General features: G+C 43.3%; 1 long non-coding RNA gene and 1 pseudogene across 1 annotated transcript; both read left to right on the top strand.

Annotated features, from left to right (window-relative positions):
• Positions 1 to 4621: 4621 nt before the first annotated feature.
• Positions 4622 to 5546, top strand: LOC143612950 (putative serine/threonine-protein kinase PBL23 pseudogene; annotated as a pseudogene).
• Positions 5547 to 5719: 173 nt separating this feature from the next.
• Positions 5720 to 16153, top strand: LOC143612960 (uncharacterized). The gene is made up of 3 exons (XR_013150032.1): positions 5720 to 5976; positions 15367 to 15488; positions 15932 to 16153. It is a non-coding gene; the product is annotated as an uncharacterized LOC143612960 (long non-coding RNA).
• The last annotated feature ends 1215 nt before the right edge of the window (positions 16154 to 17368 follow it).

The raw sequence follows: 17368 nt of genomic DNA, 5'->3' as shown, positions 1-17368 counted from the left end.
AGGAGGCGACCGAGGACAACGGCAGAGAGCAAAGGAAGATAAAGATAATAAGTGTTTGTGTGTGTAGTGTTAAGAAAATAGCATTATTATTTATAGGGAAACCCTAGGGAACACAATCCCTAGAAAAGGGGAAAAGATCTCCAAAAAGTAAAAGATTCCAAAAGCAAAAGATATCAAAAGATATGGCAGCTGCAGGGGGCAAAGGAAAAGCTGACAGGTAACAGTAAACAGGCATGGGCGGGTCAGATAAAGGTACTGGTCAAGCATGGAAAAGCAGATCTCAAAAGATAATGTCAGTCACTTTTTCTGTCAACCAATGGGGTTGGTGCGCATGCTGCGCCAAAAGTGGCTTTTCAGACATAAGATAGGTCAGGTCAACAACACAGGAGATAAGACATCACAAAAGCAAACGGCTAGATTAAACAGAAGAAAACTCAAAGGGTTTAGCGCGAGAAGGCTCGAGCGCTACGCGCGAGGGCGAAGGCTGACAGAGAACAGTCCACAGCGCGCCGCGGGAAGAACTAAAATCCTTAGCGCGTCGCGGGAAGAATTACCATTCTTAGCGCGTTGCGAGAAGAACTACAATTCTTAGCGCGCCGCGGGAAGAACTACCGTTCTTAGCGCGCTGCGAGAACTACAATTCTTAGCGCGTCGCGGGAAGAACTACCATTCTTAGCGCGCTGCGAGAAGAACTACAATTCTTAACGCGTCGCGGGAAGAACTACCGTTCTTAGCGCGCTGCGAGAACTACAATTCTTAGCGCGTCGCGGGAAGAACTACCATTCTTAGCGCGCTGCGAGAACTACAATTCTTAGCGCGCTGCGAGAACAGTTCGCCTCGCGTATCGCAAGAACAACTGGTCTTCACGCAGGCTTCCTTGTAAGGAGTCTGGCGCGTGGAGCTGCGCAGACATCCTTAGACGGGAAGAAACAAAGGACACAAAAAAATAAGAGAAGGGGTTCAAGGCTTAAGGGCGGGACGGCGACAAGAGAGAAAAGAAGGCGGAGAGAAGAAGAGGGACGGGACGGCGGGAAGGAAAAGAGAGGAAGAGGCGGGAAGGAAAATATTATTAGTAATATATATATTTTAAATGTCAAGTTTTAAAAGAAAATAATTAAATTTTAAATCATAAAAAGAATCGGATCAGAAAGCGGGTACCTGGGTCGGGTCGGATCGGGGCAGATGTCACACTAGAAGCTAGAGCAAGGATTTAGAATCGTTTGATGTTCGTTGTGTCGTGCATTTTTAAGAAAGATCGAAAGCATGTCTAGAACCAAATTTGAACCGACCTCGAAAAGGTATGTTTTAGTTAAAAAGGTTATGTATTTGATGTCGGTTGTCCACAAAAATCGGTAGGAGGTTTGATTAGATTATGGCAAGTTGCAAAGTGACAAACTTGGTTGTAACGGGAGGTTGCAACAAAGTAGATCTAGTACAATATCGACAGATTTAGTTGAAAAGATCCAAGGAAATGGCGTATCGACGATTAGACTCGTGTTCGAAGCTAGATCTATGGCTTAAAAGACCCCGACTTGCTAAATAGCGTGTTACTCAATGAAACAAGCTCGAGAAAACACACAGATCCGTTCGCAAAATTGCAGCTCGATAAATTCCCGAGGGGGTTTGCGAATTCCCGAGGGGGTTTGCAAATTGTGAATTGTGAATTGCAAAGGGGGTTTGTGAATTCCCGAGGGGGTTTGCGAATTCCAGAGGGGGTTTGCGAATTACGAATTCTCAACGGAGGGTTCAAGTCTTATGAAATTGCAATGTTTGTAAACCGAACCCGTATGCGAGTACCTATGTTAGCAAGTTAGAATGGTTAGCCAAGTCCTGTTAACTTTGTTAGAATGATTAATTAACAGTTAGTTATTAAACAGTTAGCCATGCACATCTGAAGAAAGGAATTACAATAAATTCAGAACGTACCAGGATCCAAATAAGTTTCTAGCTTTCCTTTAAAATGTGTTTGGTGTTGTGTGCATACTCCTAAGTAAAAAGGTTAATATACTTGCTTTAATTAGCATAGTATATGGTATGTGAATGTTTTATACAATTTTATATATTAAGTGTATGTATGTATGATAGGGCAGCAGACCCTTATAATTTCTGTGAATGATAGGGTGACAGGTCCTTATAATATCTGTGAAGGTTAGGATGACATACCTTTATAATTTCTACGAAGGACAGGGTGGCAGGCCCTTATAATATCTGCGAAGGTTATAGGATGACAGACCCTTATAAAATCTGTGAAGGTTATAGGGTGGCAAACCCTTATAAAATATGTGAAGGTTAGGGTGACAAACCCTTAAAATATATGTGAATGACAGGGTGTCAGAATCTTATAATATATGTGAATGAATATGTACTAAGTGCAGTAAGTAAGATAAAAAAGTGTGCGTGCATGTATGTATGTGTGTGTGTATGTGTGTGTATATGTATGTATGTATGCATTTAAAATCTTGGGTCATGGGACGAGTAAAAAAAACGGGCCTCTAAAATTGACTTCTCAAATATGTAATAGATAATTTGACAATTTTACCAATAATAATGCTTTTCAAAAACTCAAAACAAATAATAATAATAAACATGTTACTAAAATTACTCATATGAAACAAATGAAAGTTTTTTTTCTATTAAAAAAAGATTACTAATTATGGGAATTGAACCCATAACCTTTGTTTCCATAGTCTAAAAAGTTTTCCATTCAACAAAAGAGTCATTTTGTAGGTTTCTGTGTTAAAAAAAACTATATGTAAAATACAAATTTTATGTTTTTAACAATTATGAGCTTCTTGGGATAGTGGGCCTGGGTCCGTCGCCCTCCCATTGGGCCGGGCCTGTATGCATGTATGTATGTACGAAAGATTGATAGGTTAAGTATGGAATGCGTATCTCCGGATACATGTGTGAAAGAATGTGAATGTATAGCATGTTGCCTGCTAAACTAGAACTTACTCAGTGTAGCTAGATTTTAGTATACACACAGACAAATAGGATGAATCAGCTGGCTTGAGAGGGACACATGGCAGTGGAAGAAGATATGCCATCTGAAGAATAAAGCTTTTATGTTGTTTTAATTAAGTTTGAATGATTAAACATATGTTTTGAATGTTAATGCAAGAATTAAATGTTTATTTAATGAATTGTTGAAGTTTTAATATTTGGCGAAAAGTTTTAATTAACTCTAATATTTAGAACTGTGTTTATTAGTAAATCCAACGCTAAAGTAGGGTTGTCGGGTCCGAGCAGGTCTGGCCTGTGGGCCGGCAAAATGAAGATAGGGCTTTAGGCCCGCACTTAATTAAGGCTTCTAAATAAAAAAAACATTATATGTAGATATATATATATATTTAATTGGCATATTAGAAACACAAATAACTATTGGTCTAGTGGTAAACCTATGTGTTGCTAGTTGTAGGTCCCAAGTTCGAAACTAGCTATTAACAAAATTTTTTTGGTTTTTAACACAATTGTCTTAAAAGGGCTGCAAACTCTCATTTTGATTTAGGCCTAGCCTCCAATATCGTTGAGTCGGCCTTGAGTCCGGGGCCTTACAGAAACCAAGTCAAGCATGTCGTCAGGAACAAATGTGGTAACTGAGAGCAAAAGCCGTTTAGCCGCCATCCACACCAGTTCCATGACCCAACCTATCCACATAGGGTATCGAAAGATAAACCCAAGTTTAACAATATTAATTTTATATTATTAATTGTAATAAAATTAATATGATTATAAATGAAATTAACGTGCTAATTGTGAAAATCAAGTAGAGTAATTATATATAAAAATAGAGTAATTATGTAATTACATCATAGAGTAATTATGTAACATAATTACTCTATGATGTAATTACATAATTACTCTACTTGTATATATAATTACTCTACTTGATTCTCACAATTAGCATGTTAACTTCATTTGTATTTGATCCAAACCCTGATTATATGATACTAATAAGTGAGTATTTATTCTGAGAGAGACGTACATATTGTGAGTAAACATAAAACTAGTGTATGGTAATTGTGTTTTAATAATTACTCGACTTGCATAACTAGAGTGATTAATGTGTGGTGTGTAATCGGTTGCTTGTTTTTATGTAGCGTAATAGAGTATTTATTCTTATAAAGAGTGTACTTGCTGCTTGCTTCATTTCGGCATGTTACAATACCGGGAGTCGTTATAGGAACTGAAAGGCAAACCCTGTTACGAATAAAATGTATACGAATAAAATGTATATCAAAACATAGATAAAAATAAATAATAAATATAATTTCGTTTTGTAGGAAATTACAACAGAAAGAAAATAAGATATTCAAGTTGGAATTGGCTCACCCCACCAAATACTAATTTATGTAATTTCTTCAATGATTGGGGTTTTTGACTGACTGCATTTATGAGCTGTGTAAATGTATGGTGCAGAAGGTGGAGATCTATGACCATTTATAGTGAAATTTAGATTTTTAAAAAAGTTACTTAATTTGAGCCACAAATATTTGGTATAGTGGATGGCTATTGACTTAAAGAGACGACTCTTCCCATCAAAAGATACCACTTTCAATCTTCATTCAAGATATTCACTCTTATATTTTGCTTTTGTCATATCTATCTCTTTGATTATATAATGTCTTTCATGAAAGATTTTGATCGCCTTCAAATTCAAATGAAAGATATAGTATCCGCCACCAATAATTTTGATCCTGCCAAGGTGATTGGGCGTGGTGGATTTGGGAGGGTGTATAAAGGAGAACTCTCTTTGCCAGAGGGACCAATCATGGTAGCTTTTAAGCAATTAGATCGTCGATTCGGGCAAGGGAACATTGAGTTTTGGAAAGAGATCATGATGCTTTCCAAATACAACCATGAAAATCTGATCTCTCTTATGTACTATTGCATTGACGGTGATAATATGATACTTGTGTATGAATATGCTTCGAGTGGGAGCCTTGATCAATATCTAAGTGATGCCAGTACTCTCACTTGGATCCAGCGCTTGAGGATATGTCTTGGGGCTGCACGTGGTCTACACTACTTACATGATCCTAAGGAGACACAACAACGAGTTCTTCATCGAGACATCAAAAGTGCAAACATTCTTTTGGATGAGAATTGGACGGCTAAAGTTTCTGACTTTGGACTATCAAAAGTTGGCCCAGCCAACCAACCGCACACGTATCTTATTTCAAAAGTTGTTGGCACGTTTGGGTATTGCGATCCCGTTGTATTGGGAGTTGGGTTTTCTATCCAAAGAGTCTGATGTGTACTCTTTTGGAGTGGTGTTATTTGAAATTCTGAGTGGGAGATTATGTTGTGAGTATCATAATGGTAGACTCATCAACAATTTAGTGCCTAAGGGGAGACGATGCTACGATGAGAAGAGGTTGGATGAGATTATTCTTGTTGGTCTTAAAGATCAAATGGATCAAGGTTCGTTAAGTTCGTTCTCAGCCATTGCCTATCAATGTGTGAAGAGAGCTCGTGAAGATAGACCGACGATGGCTGAGATCGTGAAAGAACTCGAGTATTCACTCGAACAACAAGTAATTTAATTTCTTTTCTTTGTCCTAAAAAATTATAATATTACAAATCTAAATCCAATTTCTAATACTAATATGAAAGAAGAAAAAGAAATTGCAAAGAAAATAATAGAAAACATTTATACAGGATACTAATAGGAAAGAAGAAAAAGAAAGTGACAAAGAACAGACAAACTCCTGCAAAATTGATGAGGTTTGTAAACCTTCCAGTACCATATCAACTGCCCTCCCTTCCACGTCAGCTTCGCTGTCCATACCGACACCGTCCCACATGATACCGAACCCATATCCACCACACTTAGAGAATATTTTTGAAAATATTGGTGTTTCTACAAACCTGATGAGGGTTGTAAACCTTGCGGTACCTCCTCTGCGTTATGAACAACATAGTCAACTTATTATGCTTCTTTTGAAAGGTTTCCGTATTGATGATGGAGACACGGTAATTAATAAGCTTATTTTTATCTTGCATTGTGTTAAGATAGTATATACTATCTTAATGGGTAAGTTTTAGAAACATAATAATGCTGACACAGCAAACTAAGTATGTCTTGGACAGTGGATATCTGAAGAAACACTAAATGACATCGGGCATATTACGGATAATCTGGGGGTTAAATAGATGTTTCCCACGAGGGGTTAGACCCGGCAAAGATGGTTCTTCTGATAACCTGCAAAACAGACACCGTGAGCTCGTCACTGAGAAGGGGGGGTACCTCCTTGTGACCACCCTCCGGCGTGAGAATCAGACTAGATTGCTCTTGAATATAAGTGTATATTAAGAGATTGCTAGAGCAGATATCAGGTATAAGATATAAGATACAAGATAAGATGAGATGATCATACCATTTGGGGTATTTATAGCCGAAGGTAGGTTTCCAAGAAGGTGTAGCTGGCTGAATAGTATTCCTGTTCTACCAACTGTGGCCTACGCACGTGCCATGCTGGTAGTTGGTGGGTAGGCAGCGGCCGACAGTGACCAGGCCTGCTGTGTACTATTCCTTTTCCACCAACTGCAGGCTATGCACGTGGTATGACAGGAGTTGGTGAGTAGGCAGCGGCTAATAGTGACCTACAGTACAAGAGCATGCTGCTCGCCATACTGTTGTTAATGAGCTGTCGTATCTCTGGTCAGATCTTTTGCCCATACCTCGTCAGGTACAGTACAAAAGATCCTCCAGTATCGTACGGACTGGCTCATTTGGGCGGGAGTATTCCCCCTCCCGCCTTTGTGCGGGATTGTTCCCGGCTTTGCTCATTCCTTCAGGTGACTACTGAATTATTGAGAGCTAAGTGCCTTGTGCGTGTAGCCTTGCTGCGCGGGTGGCCTTCCCTGATGGCTTGTATCCGCAGCTGCGGGAACAGGCGGAGTACTTCACCATTGGGAGGCATTTCCTGCGGGAACAGCTTGCGTACTGCGCGTAAGGACGTCACGTCTCTGAGCATGGTGGTTCCTGCAGATCCAGTTGGTTTCTGCGCAGACGTCTCTCTTCAAGGTGAGTCCTGCGGGTCCAACTGGGCTCTGCTGGGACCTACCTCTTCAAGTCCCCCCAGTCCAATGTTCTTCTCATGAATGTTTAATAAGTGAGGTGAACTTTTGGACTTAAGCAAAGGGTTTTTGAAAAGGGTTTAGTTTTAAGGTTTTCCATGGGGATTCTTCCCGCGGAAGTCCTAATGTCACTTGCAGAAATTCCCGACTTTCCTGCTTGATCTTTGGGTATGATGCGGGTAGGTCTGTAACCTCCTCGCAAGTCAGGAGCGTTGAGTCCCACTTGTGTGGATTCTCCATGAGGTTTTGGTAGTTTTGAACATAGTGATCAATTATGTTAAAACCACCAATTCCATATTGGAGCTTCGAACAATATAGTTCTCGACGTTCCCGCTATGCGGGGATGTTATTCCCGTTTCCGCAAGCATGGCCCAGAAGATCCTTCTTGGTTTCAATTCCCTGCGGAGCGCTAGGTATGTGAAGGGTTTTGCCTTGACACTGTACCCGCACTCGTCTTACGGTTACTTTACTTCCAAGGTATTCCTGTCGTCAATTCCCTGCGGGTGCTAAGTATGTGAAGGGTTTTGCCTTAACACTGTACCCGCACCCGTCTTATAGTTACTTGGTCGCCGAGGTATTCTTGGCTTCAACTCCCTGCCGGTTGCTAAGTATGTGAAGGGTTTTGCCTTAACACTGTACTCGCACCTGTCTTATAGTTTCTTGGTTGCCAAGGTAAGGGGTATTTTCCCGCTTACTTTTAAATCTTTTTGAAATTTTGAAATTCGAAGAGTTGGTGAAAGGATAAGAACAGTCCAAACTGTTGAAACGTCGTCCGACGGTTTCTTCTGACTGTGTCAGGACGTGCAGGAAGTTATGGCGACGTGACAGTACATGGTCATTCCAGACGCTTTTTCAGGCGCGTGGGCGCAATTTTTCGGGCGCGTGGCCGCGAAATTAATGGTACGCGTTCTTTCAACAGCTGTTGCCAGCTTGCACTTTGCCACGTGTCATAGTTTCATTGCACCTGTGATTTCTCTCTCTTCCGCATTAAATTCATCGCATTAATTGCGATGAGTATATAAAGGGGGAGAGGGTCCTTTGTAATTCACACTTTCACTCCTCTTCTTGTAAACGATTTCCGGCGAATTCTTTCTGCCAAGCATTCTCCTGAAATCGTTCCTTTACCTCCAAACCATGTCTTCTACTCACGATTTCGAAGCTGCTGCCGAGGAATCTGACGTGCACGTCGATATCCCGACGTCTACGTCTGATAAAGACGATAAGAGCACTGCTGGCGAATGCCAGTGTGCTCTTCCCACTGAGCTTTTTCAGTACATCGTCCGGAAGTTCATGCTCGAGCCGTTCGAGCCTGAGTTTCCGGAGCCACACCAGACGGTGTACGATGCCCCCAAGGGCAAGATAGGGGTGTACGCTGCATTCTTCGTTTATGGGAATCTCAGGTTCCCATTAACGAAGTTTGTATACCGTGTCTTGGAGAGGCACGGGGTGCATTTGACGGATGTACACCCGATGGCGATCGCCAAGATCCGCCACTTTGAGTGGGTGTGCCTCATTCTGGGCGTGGAGCCCCATGTTGACCGGTTGATGACCTTCTATTCTTGGAGGTGCATCCAAGGGTGGTACACCTTGGTCAACCGGATCAAGGGGCTGAAGATCTGCGCAACCGAGCGCAGTCTTCGGTCGTGGAAGAGGGAGTTTTTTTATATCTCCGCTCGCGTCGTCCCGATAGCGATGACGTTTAAGAATGGTATAGCACTCCCCGCCCTTCACGCCCCAAACTACCAGGAGGCGGAATGGTTCGCCAAGATCTCCCGGATCCAGACTCCGGTTTACCGCTTTGCGGAGTCTGGGATGGTGATGCTTGGGATGAGCCGGGTGTGGAAGGAGGCGTCACAGGTTCCCATCGTCCTCGAATACGGTTTGAACTCTGTCCCTTACGGTATGCTTTGTCTTATTTGTTTATATAGGTTTGTCTTCTAACTGTTTCTTTTATTTCAGAGGGGAACGACTTGCAGTCTCTCCTGCAGCCGCGGGAGAATGATGGTCCCGCTCGGATGGGTACTCGTGCTCTCGATGAGAACGAGTTGCCCATCTTGGAGCAAACGAGGGATCGGTTTGTGGAGGTCTACCCGCCAGGCCACCCTATTCTGAGCGCCACTCGGCCAGGTATGGCGTTATTCAACCCTCGACCTCTCAATGCTGAAACCTCTGCTGGAATTCCTCTAATCTTGTCATCTTCTGATGAGGAATCCGCAGATGGTCCTCCGTTGGTGCGGAAGAAGAAGGCTGCCGGCGGGAAGGGGAAGGCGAAGGTTGCCTCCACTGTCGATCCGGTGCATCGGTCTGATTCAGAGACCGAAAGCGAGGAGGTGGCGGGGAACCCTGGTGGTGCTAAGACCACTGCTCCGGAGGCTGAGACGACCGTCACCTCCGAGCAGCCCAGGACAACGACGGTGAGCGGCGTGAAGAGGCCGGCTCCATCGGGTTCGTCTTCGCCTGTTCGCACTTTTAGGCTCAAGAAAACCCGTAAGTACAAACTTCCTTTACTTTTTAACTTCATATCTTTCCGCCATTATACTTATATCTTCTTTGTGCAGGCGTGGATGCTACCGCATTCCAGGGTGGAGCGGGGAGGAGCACCTCCGGACCCATGACGGTAGGCTTGGTCAACCTACCTGAGGCGATGACCCAGGCAGCTGCGCCTGCTTCAGTTGGTTCAGTTGCTCACACAGTTGAGCCAACTGTTACAACTGTGATGACATCTCCGCCGGCTGTCAGTGCCATATTTACTGAATCTTTCACTGAGCCGGCGGTGACTATTTCTGCGGGTACTTCCGCAGCGGCGACCACGGTTGTGAGTTCACCTCCGTTGGTTTCTACCGCGGCGGCCTCTATGCCTCCTCCGACGTCGGCAGCTACGGCCGATCCTTCAGGTATGCTTGGGGCTTCTCGCCAACCTCTGCCTCCTTCCCATCTGCCTGACCTCTTGGATGGATTTCCCTTGGGTTCAGGTGATGGGTTTGGCGGCTATCGGCCTGTTGTCGACCCTACAGGTGCGTAGGGTTCTTTTGGCCTTTTTTTTTTTTATATATATCATCTTTTCCTAACTGCTTTTTGTTTTTTGCAGTGTCGGATTCCAATGAAGTGTATGTTCCACGATGGAACATCCGCCGAGGAACAACCCTTCACACACCTGTGGAGTGCGTGGAGTGGGCTCGTCACGCAGCTCCCAGTGGTGCGTTGGGGGAAGCAATGGCTAGCTACCAGGAGGGTAGGCTAACCAACGAGCTTCGGATTCTCCTGGCCCGGATGCAGCCGCGCGTCGAGCTGCTCTGTCGTGAAAACGACAAGTTAAAAGCAGCTCGTATTCAAGAAGTAGCTCAGGCGCGGGCTGTCCGGGAGGAGAACAAGAGGCTTACCGCAGTGGCTGCGGAAAAGGAGAAGGCCTTTAAGGCCCTCGAGGTTGAAGTTCAGGCCCGGCTCGAGGCCCGTTCCAAGGCTGCCCAAGCTGTTAACGAACAGCTTCGGCTGGCTAAGGAAACTGCACGGAACGCAACTGAGAGGGCCACCAAGGCTGAAGCTGTTGCTGAGCCTCTACGCCTCGAGAATGAGGAACTTAAAGCCAAACTAGAGGCGCTCCAACAGGCTCATGATGCCTTGGCGATGGAAGACGCCAAGAAGCTCCAAGAGATCTTGGACCAGAGGGGGGTGCTTGACCATACTGAGCGGAAGCTAAAGGGCGTTGAAGAGGCTGCGGCTAAAGAAGTGTTGCTTGCCAACCTCAACAAAAGTGAAGCCGAACGCGCCCGTAACCAAGCTCAAGTCGCCCTCCAGGAGGCTCTGATTGCCAAGGAATGGCTTCTTCGAGAAGCGTTGTCTCAGGTATGTTTAATTTCATTATATCTTTACGCTTTTCTTTGTAAATAGAAAAGGTTTTGATACTTGTATTTTTTCTTTTTGTAGGTTGTGCATCGGGTCTTCACGGATACGTCTTATGACGATGCTATGAGCGCAGCCCTCAACGCTTCTCATGAGGATGGGGAAAAGGCCGGCTTCCTGCTTGGTCTAGGGTTCGTTGAGAAAGGCATCCCGCTTTCCAACTTCCCTTTATATGAAGTTGATACTGAAGCTGTATATGACCAAGCAGTGAATCAGTATGCCGCCTTCCCGCATCCGGTGGTGGAGAAGGTGAACGAAGTTGCTGTTGCTGATGATGGGCTAGCTATCCTTAAAGCTTTCCTTGAACCGCCACGTTCTACTGATGGTGCGGGTCCAAGTGGAAGTGGTCCTGAAGCTTGATCCTGAAGATCCCTTTCCACCATTATAGATTTTTATTTTTGTATAGCTTCTTTTGTATGCGGGTATATACCCAGCAATCTGTAATATTTGAATTTCGATGGAATAAATATTATTTGCCAATTCCTTGCCTTGTTTATTTCACGCATATTTTGTTTTAACTTAGCAATTTCTTTAGTACTTAGATAAGTTAACTTTTCAACGTGGCAGATAATAAGTTAAAGTTTTGCGTCCTCTTTCGTGATTGTGCGGATAAGACCGTCACTTGCACTTAGTAGGATGGCTAAGCTTTACCTATATCTGACCTGCGTGGAAGTTTTCCTCATCTTTTCCTTTGAAATTTTCTAAGTGTTTAGAATAAGTTAACCTTTGAACGTGGTAGATAATAGGCTGAAGTTTTGCTTCCTCGTTCGTGATTGTGCGGGTAAGACCGTCACTTGCACTTAGTAGGATGGCTAACCTTTACCTACATCTGACATGCGTGTAGGTTTTCCTCATCGTTCTGTTAGAAATTTTCTAAGTATTTTGAATAAGTTAACCTTTCGACGCGTGGTTGTCAATAGGTTAGTTCGGTTTCTTCTATCATGATTTGTGCGGTTAGGACCGGCACTTTCATTTAGTGGGATCACCAAACTTTACCTATGACTGACCTGCGTGAAGGTTTGTCGTTTCTTGTGTTTATGCGGGTTTTGCCGCCTTCCACAAGTAACGACTTCTTTCCCACTTATGTATGCGGTTAAGACTGGCATATCAGTGTGGAAAGTTCATAAGTATAAATGTAAGATTGTCAGCATCAATATTCTAAGGAGAATCATTTCCATTAGAAGTGGCTCTGGGCCTTTTCTTTACAAGTTTGGAATTGATCTACATGCAAACTGTGTAATTGAGCTCCCTTCCATGTTGTTGGGATGGGAGTGCAATCGAGCCGATATGCACCTGGTTCGGGATCTCATTGTTTACGCAGTATGTAGTCTCCAACATTGAAGCTGCAATTTCATTCGTGTTTTCCCCAGCTGGGGTTCTACACGCATCGGCCTGCTCAGCGTTCGTTACGCCACGAGGTGCGCGAGCGTCCCATCTCTGGCAAATGCTTCGACGATGTCCTTCACGTCTGTGCATTCTTCAGTGTTGTGGCCTTTTGTCCTGTGAAAGTCACAGTATTTGCTCCGATCAGCATTGTGACGATGTCGGATTATTGGAGCCTTTGACCATGGGAGCTCCTCAGTGGCGAATATCTCGGTGACGCTTTTGGTGAGTGGCGTCCATCTGGAGTTCTGGTTCGACTGTACGTTATCCCTTCCGCCTAACCGATGTTACAAGCCGGATGAGGTGTCAAAGTTTACCCTTGACTGCCAAATGCCTAGCTTCCACTTTTTGTTTAGTCGGGCGGTAAGGATGTTGTCTTCTCTTGTTTTCTGGGTGTAGAGGTTTGTGCTCTGGGGGAGATCTCTACCCAGTTGCTTTTCCGTTTCCGCAAAGCGTTTAGCTGCTGTCATGATGGCATCCCATGTGGATGGCATGCCATCTCTACCCGTTAAGGTGCGGATGAGCTCTGGGTCGTTCGCGCCCTGGATGAAAGCAGCGCGAACAAGATCTTCGCTGATATTACCCAGACTTAGCTTCTTTGAGTTGAAGCGAGTGATGAAGTCTGGCAAAGATTCATCTTTTTCTCGAATGCAATTGAGGATTGTCCATTGCTCATCGGTATACTTTCTTTGTTGGCTGAAGTGTTGGCTAAACTTCTGCTGGAAGTCTTCCCAATCGTAGATGTGGTGGACCGGTAGACGATCGAACCACGCTCTAGCTGCCCCAACAAGCGTCATTTGGAACATGTAACACCACGTAGGTTCCGTCCAACTACTGACGGTTGCCCCCGCTATGAACCTGTTCAAATGATCGTCTGGATCAGATATACCATCGTAAGTGCCGATGTTGGACATCTGTTTGGCACTTTTCGGGACGATTGCTTCCGCAATGTCCCTTGCAAATTTTGACGTTCCCGCCTTTGCAGCAGTTGGTGTAAATGTTTTGGAGAAGTCACGTGGGTTTCCACCCGCGTTTTTTGATTTGAAGGTTTCTCCAAAACGCCTTCTCGGTTGGGAGTCCGTTTCCTTACGCTTCCCTTTCGCCCTATGACGAGGGTTTGCGTCACTATCGGATTCCTCCGAATCATTGTCCAAGTACTCTCTGAATTCCTCAGGCTGTTGGAGTGAACGTAAGCGTTCATCCAACTCAGCTTGGAATTCTTTTTGACGTGCTTTCGCCCACGCTTTAACTTCATTGAGTGTTTGGCGGGGGAGCCTCGTTCTTTGTTTCTCTAACTGGGTATCGGTGAATCCTAGTGAGAGATTATTTACTGCACTTGCCCCGGCTTGGGTAACTGGGGTAGTGTTCGTAAAAACTGTGTAGTCGCCGGTATTCCCCCCAGTAGATGGGGTTGTGGTTACCAGAGTTTCTTTAACCATCTTTCCAGAAGTTTGAAAAAACTGAAAAGAAATGAAGTTCTAGCTTTTATGCACGGATGGCGCCAATGAAGAAACAATAAATGACCCCGGGCAGATTACGGATAATATGGGGGTTAAATAGATGTTTCCCACGAGGGGTTAGACCCGGCAAAGATGGTTCTTCTGATAACCTGCAAAACAGACACCGTGAGCTCGTCACTGAGAAGGGGGGGGGTACCTCCTTGTGACCACCCTCCGGCGTGAGAATCAGACTAGATTGCTCTTGAATATAAGTGTATATTAAGAGATTGCTAGAGCAGATATCAGGTATAAGATATAAGATACAAGATAAGATGAGATGATCATACCATTTGGGGTATTTATAGCCGAATGTAGGTTTCCAAGAAGGTGTAGCCGGCTGAATAGTATTCCTGTTCTACCAACTGTGGCCTACGCACGTGCCATGCTGGTAGTTGGTGGGTAGGCAGCGGCCGACAGTGACCAGGCCTGCTGTGTACTATTCCTTTTCCACCAACTGCAGGCTATGCACGTGGTATGACAGGAGTTGGTGAGTAGGCAGCGGCTAATAGTGACCTACAGTACAAGAGCATGCTGCTCGCCATACTGTTGTCAATGAGCTGTCGTATCTTTGGTCAGATCTTTTGCCCATACCTCGTCAGGTACAGTATCGTACGGACTGGCTCATTTGGGCGGGAGTATTCCCCCTCCCGCCTTTGTGCGGGATTGTTCCCGGCTTTGCTCATTCCTTCAGGTGACTACTGAATTATTGAGAGCTAAGTGCCTTGTGCGTGTAGCCTTGCTACGCGGGTGGCCTTCCCTGATGGCTTGTATCCGCAGCTGCGGGAACAGGCGGAGTACTTCACCATTGGGAGGCATTTCCTGCGAGAACAGCTTGCGTACTGCGCGTAAGGACGTCACGTCTCTGAGCATGGTGGGTCCTGCGGATCCAGTTGGTTTCTGCGCAGACGTCTCTCTTCAAGGTGAGTCCTGCGGGTCCAACTGGGCTCTGCTGGGACCTACCTCTTCAAGTCAGGAGCGTTGAGTCCCACTTGTGTGGATTCTCCATGAGGTTTTGGTAGTTTTGAACATAGTGATCAATTATGTTAAAACCACCAATTCCATCTTGGAGCTTCAAACAATATAGTTCTCGACGTTCCCACTATGCGGGGATGTTATTCCCGTTTCCGCAAGCATGGCCCAGAAGATCCTTCTTGGTTTCAATTCCCTGCGGAGCGCTAGGTATGTGAAGGGTTTTGCCTTGACACTGTACCCGCACTCGTCTTACGGTTACTTTACTTCCAAGGTATTCCTGGCGTCAATTCCCTGCGGGTGCTAAGTATGTGAAGGGTTTTGCCTTAACACTGTACCCGCACCCGTCTTATAGTTACTTGGTCGCCAAGGTATTCTTGGCTTCAACTCCCTGCCGGTTGCTAAGTATGTGAAGGGTTTTGCCGAGCTTATTTTTATCTTGCATTGTGTTAAGATAGTATATACTATCTTAATGGGTAAGTTTTAGAAACATAATAATGCTGACACAGCAAACTAAGTATGTCTTGGACAGTGGATATCAATAAATATGAAGGGAGAAAATACGAAAGTGGTGTCTGCAAATAAATGCTTCTCTGGAGGGTCTCTTGTGAATAGGAAATCCGATGTTTTTCCCGTTGCTATGAAATACATAAGGTTAGTTATTTGTACATTTAGTAGGCTAATTTCATTTGCACCGGATCTTATCTCAAATATGTATATATATAATCATTTTCTTTCCAGATGCTTTGTCAGACACGATATAATCTAATCACTTGTGTTTTGCATGACATGCCCTCTATACACAATCCAACTTCCAAAAGCGATTTCTTATTATAGCTTTAAATTTAAAAGGTTGTAGGAACTTATATTATAGTATGTGAATTAATTTAACAACATTATTCTTCTCTTCTCTTCTCTTCTCTTCATCTATCACCGACGGCACTATTATTTCGTATCTGACACTACCATGTAAACTACTAATATCCACATTGTTAAATGGCCAAATTTGCCCCTAGTGAAAACCTTAGTTATAGTGATGTCATGGATTGTTCAATTTGAATTGTAACAATTTGAACATATATATTTATTTGTGATAGGAGCCGGTTTCCATATTATTCATGGAATGTGTACAGCCAAGCTTTCAGAGTTGAAGTGGACACTCAATTTTTGTCACCAAATGTCACATACACCATTTACATTGTTTTCAAATATGGTGGTGCCACACATTATCCTCCATATTACATAACCTTTCGATACAAACTGGAGGGGGAGACGAACTTTTCTACGTCATGCATTCCATATCATGTCCCAAAGGATGATGAATGGGCAAGTCCCGAATCAACTATACAAGATACGCTAATTTGGATATATTAATTAAGAAATATAACTCAAAAATATGAAGCTCATACATAAACTATAACTGGGTATGCCATCATACAGACCGACCCTATCTTAGTTCCTAAGGCAAATATATACCATATTAAAATTTCAGCTTATTAGGGAATTATATCTCTTCCTAGATTTATGGAAACAACTTCTGGTCGCTTATATTTCAAAATAATTTTGAACATCAACATCAACTTCTGGTCGCTAATCCGGGGCAAGTTGTTGATTGATTCAACGTTCAATTCTTGAAATCTAAACTCTTGATAGGCTAGTTGGCCTTTGGGTGCTTAATAACAGAACGTGTAACCTTTGGAAACATTAATTACAAAAGTCATCAATTTTAAAGGCAAGTGACAAACGTTGAAATTTGGTACCAAGATAAAAAATAAAAACATTTTTGTAATTTACTCATATAAGATTATTAACTAACAAGTTCTAATCTTTAACGTCCCGAAAAAAGTTTGTTATCTAATGTTTGCATTCATAGGATACCAAAATGTTTCATTTTGTGAGTTACCGTGGTGTTTGTTGGCCAGTCCCCTTCATGAATATTAAAATTTAAAATTACTTTAGTTCTTAGAAAGTGTCAAGTGTTAAAATTACTCTTTCACACAAATTTGTATCCGAGAACAGTGGTTTTCTATTAGAAAAGATATGAAGAAACGCGTTATGATACCCGCAAGTACATTCTTGGATGTAGACGAGTGGACATGCAATTCTGTATTTGAGCCAGAATCAAGGTTCTCTCTCTATATATGTTTTGATTTCTTGTTTCTTGTAACTTAGAAGCTTATGATATATTAATTTTTTTCAGATTCAAAGTGGTGACCAAGTCTCTTATTGGCTATCAGTTTACCATATATCTTAATCTTACCGAGACTGTGAAAATGTTAATACCTCGTTCAGGATACTCATGTCACCTCATATACAAGCTATCTAATAACTACTCTTCATTTGATGGTCCAATGGTAATAGAAATTGTTGATTGCCTTAGAACTCCTGTGGTTCCGTTGTCAATCTGTTTAAACCCCAGTTGTCGCCCCCCGATTATTGGAGCCAAGGATGATCAAACTAAATCTCTCGACAAAATGAAAGGCCACGCAAAGCAAAGGAAGGATGGATGGATGGAAGTTCAATTTGAACTTTTG

The sequence above is a fragment of the Bidens hawaiensis genome, unplaced genomic scaffold (genome assembly GCF_021521415.1).
Source record: "Bidens hawaiensis isolate Kalapana, Puna unplaced genomic scaffold, B.hawaiensis_p1.1 tig00036241_1, whole genome shotgun sequence".
In the NCBI taxonomy this organism is placed as follows: domain Eukaryota; kingdom Viridiplantae; phylum Streptophyta; class Magnoliopsida; order Asterales; family Asteraceae; genus Bidens; species Bidens hawaiensis.
Note: the sequence above shows the minus strand (reverse complement) of the source record. Positions and strands in the feature narration are given on the sequence as shown.